Source organism: Leptosomus discolor, chromosome Z (genome assembly GCF_034619465.1).
Source record: "Leptosomus discolor isolate bLepDis1 chromosome Z, bLepDis1.hap2, whole genome shotgun sequence".
Lineage (NCBI taxonomy): Eukaryota > Metazoa > Chordata > Aves > Leptosomiformes > Leptosomidae > Leptosomus > Leptosomus discolor.
In genome coordinates, this window is record NC_141419.1 from 57603320 (window position 1) to 57617261 (window position 13942).

Consider the following 13942-nt stretch of genomic DNA (forward strand, 5'->3'; position numbering starts at 1 on the left):
CAGCAAAAAGACATTATTTACCAGAATATAACTGGAAAAATCTCTGGGGTCCATGAAAGTTGTGCTATGACTGTCCTAAATTTCCTAGTTAGAAGATGAAAAAGTGTATCTTTCTTTTGCTGTCATCTCCGCAGAAACTGAAAAACTGACTTCACATCACTATTTCTAGTAAGTGGCAGATAATCAGAACTGATACTGCAGTCAAAGGCATTCTACAAATGTTTAGGTATATTATTTACATATTAAGAAAATTAATGAAGTACTAGAAGCAGCTCCAGAAGTGTTATGAGTTGAGAACGGATGTTTGGAATTACAAGAAGCTGATCAGAAAAAATGATGAATAAAAGGTACAATTGGCCGGACACAGAGCACTGCTAAAGAAACTGCTCAAGTGTGGATAAAAAGTGAGGTTCTGGCACCTGGAAGAAACAAGAAAGATGAAAAACTTATATGAAGAAAAGTTTCTGCAAGGATAGAATAAGAGGGACCTCCCTTCCAGTCATTGTCTTCCCCATCCACTGAACACAAAATTTGGATATTAAAATGAGCAAAGTGCTAAATTTCTCAGTGGAACTTCTGCCGTTGATTTCTGTGGAGTTATAAGATATGTATATTTTTTATGGCTTTCATGCAATAAAATGCTAAAGTGAATCGTTCATTGTAACGAACAAAGAAATGTTCTCAAAGTGTCTGTCACTATTGCAGCGGAAACAAATGATAGGACCTGATGTTACTGTATTCTCTAGCATAAAATGAGAGATAGGTGTCAAGGGAATCCGTAAGTTTCTCTAATCCACTAATATTTCTCAATAAGTAGAAGATAAAGTGTAATGAAATTGTGAATGAAATTGTCAGAAGACTCAAATCAGCAAGAAGGGTAGGCAGGAAATTTTGGGGCCAAATGTGAAGCTGATGAACGACCAAGATCACAAAAAATGTTAGGTGCCTGAAGAATGGAGATAAGATACTTGGTACAAATGAGGTCCCCACCCAGCATCCTTTTCTGATCAACTGGGGGTTTTTTAATAAGGGTTTCATTGTTATATGCCCTTGAAAATTCTGAGTCTGAGGAGTTGCAGAGGGCATGCAATATTACTTAATAACACCTAAATTGTATATTAGTGTATTGATCTACCATGTGTGCCACCAGCCTGGTGATTAGTTTAAAGCAAAAGCAGCCAGGATTTCTATTCCAAATTCTGATGTTCACTCGCTATGGGACATAAGGACAACTCCTTACTTATCTGTGATATGGCTGAAATTAAAAGTCTTACTCTACTCAACAGATTTCAAGCAGTCTAAAGGAGTGTGGCGATTATCAGGTGAAATCTTCAATACTTTCTAATCTTGGTAGATATTCAAACAGCTCCCAAAGCTATACTATTTGAATGTTTGCAGCGCATAGATGCTATTTCATCTGTTCTGGTAAGGAATTTGTATGCAAGCTGATATAAGAGGCAAACCTTAAAACAAAGCCAAAAAAAAGAATTCTACATAAAGAAATAATAGAAAAATACATGCAGAAATCCAAGCCAAATGAAAATTAACTTTAAATGTTTGCACTCTGCAGTATATTGTGTTCACACAACCAATTAAAAGAAATGCCATCTCATTTGGAAAATATCTATTGATTTCCCAGTTCATCAGATCAGCTTGATGTGTCCGGCAATGCCTCCTATGACATCATCAATATTTTTCTATTTAGAATAATGACTGATTTTATATGCCAAGAGCTATAAAAAAGACTATATACATATATTTCTAAGGACATCAGCTTAAAACCATCTCGATTTGCCCCCTTAACATACAATATTTTTAATCCACCTTTTAAAAAAAATTTTTGGATCTTGCCATGAGATTCATTTACGGAACTCAGTAAATTTGTTTAGTTTATAAACCAACCTCTAAATCATGTTTCCCCTATTAGATGCTGTCGCTTTGGCCTGCATTTGGGGTCCAAATTACACACATTTTTCTTTTAGAGTATGCAGAACGCATTTCAGAGAAATCCTCCCAGCCCTGCTACCCCCCTCCCCCTTTCTTCCTTTGCAGCCTCCTGTGTCTTTTAACTGTCTGGATTCCGACTGCTACATATTATCTCTAAATCTTTCTACAGAGGCAAAAAGGCATCCATTTAGATAGATATTTATTCTGCTCAATCCGCTCACGTATGTTTTTTAAGGTACACTTACAACTGACTCTCAGCCCAGTTTCTAGCAATGGAAAGGAATATTTATATGCCCTGGACGTAGACGTGCCCTTAATCAGAGCTCCCCATAGGGCCAATTGGCATAGAAAAAAATCAAGCAAGATCTGAGCCAGGAACCAGCAATAAGACAGTTTTGACATCTAACCCCATGTAATTCTTTCTTCTAAGATTCTCATTCTGGGAATGGGAGAGGAGCAAGAAATTCCTTGTCTTTCCCACTCATTTCCAGCCCACTCAACACAGTGGGCACCCAAGATCCGGTGTGGCCCAGGAGGCAGGGCAGTTTAGAGAGCTTGGAAACCTCCTTGCAGCTGGAAGTGCAGCAAAACGGGGTGGTATTGCTACTCTAGAATATTCCTGCTTTGGTCTACTTCTATACAATTCAGCCTGTTTTCAGGGATGTGGACCACGGGGCCCTGTGCTAAGCCGGCTAAAGCAGAGTGTTTCTACTCTTGCAGTAGGGTTGAACGACACAGTGCGAGCTCTTTGCCACCGGCAACACCATCACCTCCTCACACTCCAACCTGGGGCCGATCACAACACTTTGAACAAACAAAACAGAACACATGGCCCTAACCCCACTAATTTATAGTACCACTTCACTAGTTCCTGGAATGTGGTTTGCTGACCTCTGGTGGTTATCAAAGCTATGAGAGATGGTTTTCCAGTCAGACCTGGGAAGATAAAAAGGAAAATTTACGAACTCTGAAAGCATGTGCAGCCACAGTGTTAGATGGCGGGAAAAACTGCAGATATAAATCCCAAAGTTCAGGAGCTACTGTCCTATGCTGCAGGCAGATTAAAGTGCAACACGTATTCCTGTATCACTTTAGCTTGGAATTGTTTTACCCAGCAAAAAGATCTGAAGTAAATGAAGAAATAGAGCCACAGCTTCTGGGCCGTGTGTGCTCTGACCTAGGATGTTTCTTTTACTCTTCCTGCTTGCAGGACTCACCTCTCCTACCCCTTACATGGCCTTATGTCCCCAGAGAAAGTCTCTGATGTTCTCTGGCACCAGGCTCAGAAGTGACACCTGCAGGGGCAGGTGCTCAAAGCCATTGAGGCAAGAAGAGCAGAGACAAGCCATGTCCTTCACAGGCTTACAGAGAGTCTGACCCAGGAAAACTCTGGGTAAGGCTTTGTGTTGTCTCTTATGTTTTGGGCCTAAACCCCTGATTTAAAAATATCTTTGAAAGCAGGTCTAAGGTGAAACTGAGTCAGTCACAGCATGTGCACAGTCTGGGGAGGGCCAAGCCCCCAGACCTGTGTTCAGCCAGTGGAGATGCACTGCTTCACCCACTGTCCCTGACTGTCCTCCCCACACACACTGCCCACTGAGTCAGAAAGCAGCATCGTACTAAATTCACCCTCTGAGAATAATAAAAAAAAGGCAAGCCCTCCATCTCAGACATTATTAAAGTCTGCTATGAGTCATGTTTGTCCTTGGTTATATTCCTTCCAAGGAAGTGTTTTCCTCTGCCCATGGAAATGTATGCTAAATATAAACACAGCTTTCTCAGTGACATTTGACCAGTTTAATGACTATACCATCTTCAAGGACACTTTCTGTTACGTACTGAATCCAGATTGTTCCTATTTGCCTTTTTCTGACAGAATAGTGGCTAAAACAGATTATAGTTTATTTGCGTCTGAAATAATTTCTGGTTACATAACTACCTGAAATTTTCCATTTAATAAGTGACAAACATTCTTTGTTTTTGCTTATTACCAGTTGACATGCATTACTCTGTTCAACACTGGACTGTTTTATCTATTTTTCTAACTTTGTCACTGACCCCCCCGACCTCCCTAGCTGCTAGCACTGGTCCTCACTCACAATCTCTTGAAATTACATTGAATTAATTGCTCTAGACAACACTAAAAAGGAGTATCAAATTCAAAGGAATATCCTTTTAAGATCAATCTGCTGTGAAAAACCTGCGCCAAACAGCTTTTCAAACAGCCCAGCCCTGACTTAGTTAGGAGGGATAGACTTCTGTGTTAGAAAATAAGGTAACAGATCTTCAAGAGCATGTCTGGTTAGCATGCTTCTGGAAAACGAAAAAGCACATCCACACTAACCATGCCACAAATGAGATTAAACTCAGGTTATGTTAAAGCAATGTAAAAACATTGTGTGGATATGGCTTTAGGGTGAGCATACTGACTTCTTTTAAACTATTCTTTTAGGCTGAGCTTGTAAAGAATCAATAGAATACCACCCTTACAGATGACTCTTAGAAGAAATGATCATCGCAGTTAGTTCTCAATTCTCTTGTGTAAGCAGGTGTAGGCTGGCATTTTCAGTATCTGCTTGGTGAGACAATAGTTCATTTCTTTATTAAGGGCTAAAATTTGTCCTCTGATATGTGTGAATGGCTCCCATTGAAGTAAATGAAAATGTCAATTAATTATTTAGCTAAGTTACAGGGCTATAACTAGAGCAGTAATGAGGAGAAATTAAAAGAAGAAAAATTTAGATTGACTATGAGAAGAAATTCTCAAGCAGTGTAACTATAGCACTGGAACACATGTCTGATTTTAAACCTGTGATTGATACTGCTTTTTTTTTTGTTAAGGTTGCATACATGTATATTTCAGTTCTGGAACTGGATCTGGACTACTCTTTGGCCATCATAACATTAGACAGTGGAATAATTACTCAAGGGAAAAGAACACTTGGGAACATTTAAATTAGTTTGGAGAAACATCAGGAAATATAGCACAGAAATCTATTCCACATTAACAGGAAGATACAGTAGTTGATCTTTATCATTTCTGCATTCCACAAAGTATTTATAATTTGGATCTTATAGCTTATTTCCAGCTGCAGGATATGGAGATCCGAGGGGGTGAAAGGAGGCATTTGTAGTTAACTTCATTACCCATGTAGGCCAGATATACCCACCAGGTAGATAAATATTCCTGCTCTCTACCACAACCAGTACTCTCCTATAGGGAAAGGGTCCAGAGCCGACAGAACATGGTTTGCCACATCTTTCTCAGCAGTAAGTAGAGTGATCAAGCCAAGGCAGTCTTATTATACAACCTGGAGTATCCCTCACATGCAGGATACACAGTACTTACACCTACTGTTGACAAATGATATTGAATGAAGGTGACTCTGCATGTTTCCATGCTGTGTCAGTGGACGAAGATAAGCATTGCCCTTCCTATTGGAGACAGCCAGAGTGAGCCTGCTGAACATTTGGATCATCTTATGATATTTAAATCAGCAGCAAGGCACACAAATAGTGCAGCAACCCACTGCTATGTAATCTAACTCCACGAAATTTGCAGCCTGCTTCCTTGAAATAGCAAAAGCGTGCCCTCCACTTATGCAGCTTGGGAAGATAGAATACTATTTTAAAAAGTGCTTCTGCTAATGTTATCTTCAACATAGAATCTGTACATCATCTTTAGCTTAGAATAATACATCAAATGTAATGTCCTTAGTATAAGGAATGCGAAAATCACAGATACAGAGGGTAATACGTGAACCATATGGTACTCAAAACTGTCCTGCAAAGGCACTGATACATGCATATTCTAAACCACGGCAGCAGAAATGACGGCAAAGCCTTTATGTTTTCTCATAATACAGCTCTTTGAAACACTGCTGGCAGACTCTCTCTCTACATCACGTCACACAGGACAAGGAATGGGACAGGGCCCCTGTGCTTCTCAATTCATAAACATGCTATACACTACCACAAGCCGGCTTTACACAGGCATGCTGAATGAGGCTCTGTGCCTGCAAGGGAAATTTAATTGTATTTCTTTATAGGTTGCAACAATCCAATGAAAAATTATGTAAGAATAGCATGATTCAATTTCAGCATGCACTTGAATAATATTTTTTAAAAGAGAGAATTCTTCATGCACACACAGAAAAAAAAAAAAGAGTAAAAATGAAAACAACCTAAACCAGCACTTTTCAACCTGAATAGACTGCATGGCCCAACTTTATTCACAACAGCACAGACATTGTGTCATTGTCCCAAGTTAGGGTATAAAAGCACAGATTATAAGCCACTGGATGCAAATATATAGGCTTTCACAGCTTCTGGGTTTGACTTTTTGGAAGAATAATGGTATCTTTCATTCTGTCCCCCTCTTCTGAATCAAAGTGACTGAGAAAAGAAAAGAAAATGTTGCTACATCCAGCTGTCAGATCCAATTCAGTGAATGATTATGAGTTCAAACATTACAAGTTTCTGTTGCTGAGGTGTAACTTAAATGTTTCTAGGCTTTTCTTCATATTTTACATGTGTTTTCACATTAAGTAATCACCAAATAAAACCAGACAGTTTTTGGGTTTCTTAAGGATGCATGCAAGGTGCTTGCAAGTGTGTGTTTGTGTAGATATACAGCACACCTGCCCAACAGTCGTACCTAAATACTAGGTTAAAAGTGGCACCTAACTTGACAACTGCCTGTTGATTTCTGTTACATCCAGACACAGCAAATTATTAACCCTATCGTAATTTCAAATAAAGTTTTAAGGACAGCTTTTGTTGTATTTAATGTGAAAGTTAAGTATATGATTCAAACTATAATTGTAGTGTTATTTAATTTTGCATTACATTTTAACCTGTTTGCCTTATGTTCTTGACTCTCAGAGCACCACAAGGACTGGGAATGTGAAAATTCATTTTCAGTGAATTTAGCATACAAGGCTCCAGAAAAGAGCAGATGGAACTTTGAAACTGTGTAATAAACATATTAGTTTTATGCTTCTGGTAAAATTATCAGCAAACAAAATGAGATCAATATTGATATTAAAGACTTATCATTAATTTTTAAAAAAAATTCTTTCCTGTATGACTGAGCTCTTTTTTTAGAAATTACAGTTCAAAAGCTAATGACTTTGAAATAAAATATTATATATTAAGTGAGCAATTTTGCAGCAAAAGGTAAATTTTGTGATCAAATACATAACATTGACTTGTTAAATATTGAAACCAGTTAGTACTACAGCAGAGACCCATCTATGCTGTCCATAACTCTCTTATTAGCATTCTTTATTTTAAAATGTATTCTACTAAGGTTTTTTTTAAAATGGAATGTTCTTATCTAGAGGGTGTTAGTATTTGACCTGCTTGAGGTCGGTGTCAGAATAATTTATTGTCTTGAATTTGTTGATACTTAAAGAAGGGTTTCCTCAGACAGCCTCAATTGTCCACCACCTTCTCAAGACTGACAAATTCCTCTAGTGTGTTTTGACTGCAGATCTGAGGGTTATAGCCGCAGAGGTGCCTAAAACTGGCCTCATACATTTGACATTTTCCCCGCATAATGTTCAATTTTATGCCCCTTCTGAGCCTTCTAATATATGAAAATCAATGTTCCTAAAAGAGTTGAGGTTTCAGAAAAAAAAGACAAGACAGAGTCACAGACCAAGTGGGTTACACCAACCCATTCACTATCCAAGCAGCTGAAAGGCTTCTAGTTTGCTGGCTCAGCTGGTGAATCTAACATGGACCTGCTATGGGTCATTTTGTGTTTGGCATTAAGCAGGTCCCTGAAAAAAAAAAAAAAAAAAAAAAAAAAAAAAGTCTGCTGTTAGAGATTCCTGCTGTCAAAAGGGGAATTTCTTAATTAGTCTGGGGGTAAATCTAACCTGAGAAAAATACAGACTTATGAAGGTACTCAGATTGTTTCCCAAAGAAAATAGATGACACGTACTCATTCTCTGTTAGTGGAGACGAAAGGGGGTGAAGAACAGAAGACTTCGAAGATCTGGCAAGAGAAGGAATGGCTAGGCACGAATGAAAAGGGAGGTGGAAAGAAAGAGGAGCAGAGGTTGGGGAGAGCAATGTTGATTAACATGAGTGGGAGTAACAGGATCTTTTTGAGGAGTGACAAAAAGAAGGATGGTGAAGGATGAGTGCTGGCCTGTTAGGGACTAGAGTAACTGCTGGTGTAGAGGTATGTACAGGGTGAAAAAGAAAGGAGAAACTGATTTGTGCAGCAGGTAGCAGACATTCTTCTCTTGTCCCCTGCCTCCTCTGGATCAGGGAATCTTTCCCCACACAGACTACTCTTGGGAAACCCTGATCATCTAGAAAGAAATTCTAGATTTGCGCAACTGTGTGTGCATTCTAGGCCACAGTTTCACAGAACAGGGGTTTTGGTGGAAATGACAACTTAATACATTCCTGCTGTTCTCTGTCATTGGTCAATTTTCTTGCAATTTTTACCACCCCTGAAGTTTTTGGGACCATATTCTGTATTGTGTCACAGGGCTGACACAGCATTAAAAAAAGCCCTGCAAAGCAACTCTTAGCCTGGATCCATTCACCAATGTCTCCTTAATGTAAAATGGTGGCCTTTGTCCCTATGTGAGGTGACACCTGGAGATTTCTTGTTCCTCATTCATGAAAAGAGCTACACGGTAGACATGTACTATGTGCACAGTGACCAGCGTGAGGCCAACATCAGAGAGTAGCTGCACTCCATGTGCATCACAGAATCTCAGTCTTGCTAGAGAGGAGGCAGTGAGGGCTGGAGGATATGCTCTGACATAGGTAAAGCAGTTCTTACTTTGAGGTGTTCCCTGATGGCATTGCCGTTCACCCAAGAAATTCAGACCAGATCTTCACATATTTCTGTACACCCTTTTCTATGTAAAACATATTTCTTCAAACTACTTTAAAATTTGCTGGCATTCTTGAATACCCTCCACATTTGACACGCTGTACGGTTCACGATGTTTTGATGTTTTGTTGGGGAATCAAGATTTCAGGTCACCAGCAGTTCCTGATATGCCCCTATCTTGAAACTGTCTTTTGTGTTTAGGAGAAAGTAGAATATATGTAGGGAATAATTCCTGGCTGTATAAGAAAACAGAGGTTCTGTTAGCCACATGCTCCTGTAGCACATGGCAATGACTGTCGGAGTAAGAGATACTGAGGTTTAATATTTAACAAACACGGAGGGTTGAGACGGTCAGAGCATTTCTTGTTCCTCGTATCAGTACTGCTGTTCAGAGAGGTCCGTGACCAAAACTAGTTTTTCAGCTTGCTTCTATAGGTAAAAGGTTTAGGGGATAGGATTGAGTGTGATTTATGCTTGATAGAAAAAAACAAAGCTAAATCACCATGCTTAAAGATCATATGCTGCTTTGAGCTGCACTGTAATGGACAGAGGTATGTCAGTGATTGAACATTGAAAAGAGGATACCTGAAGAGTGATGGATCTTAAAGGGGGGTCTGGCTATGGCATTCATGTGTGTGATCCTCCATCTAGTTGCCATGGCTGCCACACCAGCAAGATCTAGACATGTATGAGCCATTTTTCATGTGGTCAACATTGCTGTAACCACTTCTATGTTTTTTGCATGCCTATGATTTCTCACTTCAGCCTATTTGGAAACTTCATTCTACAGATATTTAGCTTCCTGTTAGGTTAGGGAAGAAGGTTAAGTTTTAACAGCACTACATTAGCACACCAGAGTAATTTTATGTTCTCCAATAATCTCAAGCATTCTCCCAGTGAAAGTTTGGCAAATTTGAAAATTTTCTGTTGTTGCTTTTTTTCTGCTTTTAGAATTTAAATCCCAAGCTAAAAAATGTTTACATATTTATACTTTTACAGATTTTCCCCTATAAATTTTGAATACTATAGTTCCCTGTTTTACACATGATCACATTTTTGAGAAAAAGTGTCCTTGTCTGGAAAACTCAGCTAAGTGGGTTTTTTCTTTTTCCTAGGTGCTGAATTATTTATTGAAATATAAGGAGGTATAGAACAGTTAGCCTTTAAAGCTTAACACTGCCTCACAGATGTGGATGAAAATTTTGCCATGGAAATTCACCAGTCAACACTGGGCCTTATGAAGTTCAGAGCTTTCCAGCTTTAAAGTCTAAGGGCTCTTGAGTTTGATGTCTTACTGCTTTTTATTTAGAAAATGATGGACAAAGTCAAGTTCTTTCCTGATCTAATCCTGTCTTCAGGAACATTTGCTTGCAAGCAGGGATCTCTGATGATATTATCATCCATCTCCCTCAACCTTCTATCCACAGTATTACTCTCAAAGTTGCTGTTTGTTACAAAGCACAGGTTATCCTATTAATGTCACAGAATAATTCACTTAATCCCTTTCCCTCTGCTAGGAATGTAGAATATGGGTTTCCATTTATCTTTTCTTGTCATGGCAGCCACAATCTGATTGGAGGGTAGGTGTGTAGGTTGATAATACAATTGTTTTCTGTATAAACATTGTCATGAAAGCAAAGTGTGCAAGAGCAATAGTCTGGGTCTGATGACTGGACAGATTTAACTTGTACAAATCAAGCATTTACAAATTAATTATACCTGTGAAAGATTTCTTCAACATCCCAACTTAAAAGCAGACTCATACTATTGAAACTGTATTCCTCTTTGTGTTATTTTAATAGCATAGACTTTGTTATGCTACTTAGCACTGCACCAATATTTCCAGTGTAGCTAATCCTTGTTCTTTAGATGTTTAAGATATGTTAATTCAGAGGGAACTTGAACTGAATGGACAAATACACAAGCACACCCAAGCAGAGGCCAGACCATGTTCCCAGGTCAGGGTGATTTGGGCAAACTGCAAAGACTTTGAGTAGTGCTCCCTCAGACTCTGCTCAGCGTTCAAGTCAAGGAAAGCTGAACTAAAGCAAATAGCCAAGCCTGTGACATCAAGGAGAAAGCTAGTAGAGATATGTGTCCCGAACATCACTGTAAGGATGTCCAATACTAGTAGCATCAAAGGCAACAGCAACAAATCCTGAGGCGGATGGAACATCTCGTGAAATATGTTCAGATTAGGTACGTAGACTATAATATATGAATAATTTTATCGGCCTTAAATTGCATTTGAGGCTGACTGACATCCATAGTGCTGAACCCTTCTAACCTCCAGGACAGAGTGGGTCAGCTTGTGCTAGCTCCTGAGGCCTCTCTGGTAACCACCTGAGAGAACAATGGTTGCCATGGACCAGAGACCATGTTGAAATAGTGAAACATTATTTCACTGCCTTAAAGTGTTTCCTGACACTGTTAATTAAATAATGAAGATTCGCTAATAAAATCCACACCTCAGGGTTAGATAAGCCCGTGTCCCTCAGAGCTGTCTGTTCAAATTACAACAATTCTGATATTGTCTCCCATATAACCTACTTAGCAGTAGGTTCTTTCTACTTTAAAGGGAAGAGAAGAAGGCAGAAAAAGAGATCCCCCTTGGCTTAACTACAAGCTTCTGAGTCTGCTCAAAACCAAAAGAGGAGGTGGAAAATTGGATGAATACCCATTGTTAACCACAAGGGCAATGCCAGGGAGTGCAGAGATGCAGCTAGAAAAGCAAAAGCTCAGCTCAAATTTAAATTGGCCAGAGATGTCAAAAAGTACAAGAAAGGGTTCTTCAGGTACATAAACAACAAGCAGAAACAGAAGGAAAATATTGGCCCACTGTTAAACAGGAGAGGTGAATTGGTCACCAACTACACTGAAAAGGCAGAGGTTCTCAACACTTTCTTTGCCTCTGTCTTTACCAGCAGTGTGGGGCCCGAGGCCTTGGGAACAAAAATCCAGGTTGATGCAAACACACACCCATCATCAGTGAAGGAAGAGTTGGTGTGTGAACTATTACAGCAGCTTGACCCCTACAAAGTGACAAGGCCTGACAAGCCCTGACAATATGCAGCTGAAGGTGAAAAGAGAGCTGGCTGACATTGTTGCAACACCATTCTCCATAATCTCTGAGAAGTGGTGGAGATCTGGGGACATTCCAGAAGACTGGAAGAGGGCTAATGTCACCTCCATCTACAAGAAGGACTTAAAGGAAGATCCAGGAGATTGTAGGCCCCTCAGTCTTACTTCAGTCCCTGGGAAAGCAATGGAACGAATCCTCCTGGTAGCTATCACAAGTCAAATGAAGGACATGATTGGGAAAAGCCAGCACCGATTCACCAAAGGCAAATTGTGCTTGACAAACCTGATCTCCTTCTACAACAAAGTAACCTGCTTTGTTGATGTGGGGTGAGCAGGGGACATTGTCTACCCGGATTTCTCCAAGGTTTTCAGTACGGTTCCCCACAGCCACCTCCTAGAGAAACTGATGTATTACAGTCTAGACAAGTGGTCCATGCAGTGGGTGGGGAACTGGCTGACAGGCCGCACCCAGAGGGTGGTGGTAAATAACTCCTTTTCAAACTGGCAACCTGTCACGTGTGGGGTCCTCCAGGGGTTGATATTTGGCCCAGCACTGTTTAATAGCTTCATAAATTATCTGGATGAGGGGATCAAGTGTACCCTGATGAAGCTTTCTGATGATACAAAACTGAGTGGGAAAGCAGACATTTTGGAAGGGAGAGCCACCTTCAGGAAGACCTGGATAGGCTGGAAGACTGGGTTAACAAGAACCTTATAAATTTCAACACAGACAAGTATAAGATCTTCCACCTGTGAAAGCATAATCCAGGAAAGCAGCACAGGCTGGGATCTACCTGGGTGGAGAGCAGCTCTGTGGAAAGGGACCTGGGAGTCCTGGTGGACAACGAGCTCCATGTGAGTGAGCAGTGTGCTGCTGCGGCAAAGAAAGCCAACAGGATGCTGGGTTGCATCAACAAAAGCAGCATCAGCAGAGATAAAGAAGTCATCATCCCACTCCACTAAGCTCTTGTCAGGCCACACCTGGAATACTGTGCCCAGTTTTGGTCCCTGCTATACAAAAAGTTGTGGACAGGCTGCAGAGGATTCACAGAAGGGCCACAAAGGACTGGGAAGCCTGCCATATGAGAAAAGGCTGAGAGAAGTGGGTTTGTTCAGCCTTGAGAAAAGAAGGCTTAGGGGAGACCTTATCGCCATGTTCTAAAGGGTGGCTACAAAGAAGGTGGAGATTCCCTTTTTACAAGGAGTCACGTGGAAAAGGCAAGGTATAGTAGGTACAAATTACTCCTGAGAAGATTCTTATTGGACACAAGAGGAAAATTTTTCACAATGAGAATGATCAGCCATTGGAATAATCTCCCAAGGGAAGTGGTAGATTCTCCAACATTGGACAATTTTAAGATTTGGCTAGACAAGGTGCTAGGCCACCTTGTCTAGACAGTGATTTTGCCAAGAAAGGTTAGACCAGATAATCCTTGAGGTCCCTTCCAACCCTGCATTCTATGACTCCATGATTCTATGTTTCATACCTGGTACAGACCCACGTAGTCTGGGGAAGCTTCTCCTACCTGGCTTTCAACATTGCTCCAAGTAAAGCAACGTGAGAAAAATAACTGAACTCAGAGAGCACAGTTTCAGATGAGCCAATCTACCATTTTGTTGTTGAGGAAGGGGTAGGGTAACTCTCTCCTTCTCTTTTACCTTTTCCCTGCCAGCATCACACCCCAGCTGTGCACCTTGTGTCAGCTCAGTCACTCTCCACTCCCCAGCAGGAGCTGTTGGAAGATAAGCAGGAGAGGAAGTGAAGACATCATTTGACAACAGTGAGAAGCTGTTATATTGCATGAGCTCTTTGGTAAACTGAAGCCTGAAAGACCTTAAGGATTCCCTCAGTCATAACATTAAGAAATATATCTTTTGGAAAAACTGTGAAATAAATGCTGATCCAAGAAAATATTTTATTCATCACATATCAGCCAAGACAGCAGAGCATTGATGATTTCAGCCTATCAGTTATCCATGTATTAACCACATGGTGATTCAAGACTATTTCCATTGCTGCTTGCCCACTATAAGGAATGAAACTCATCTATA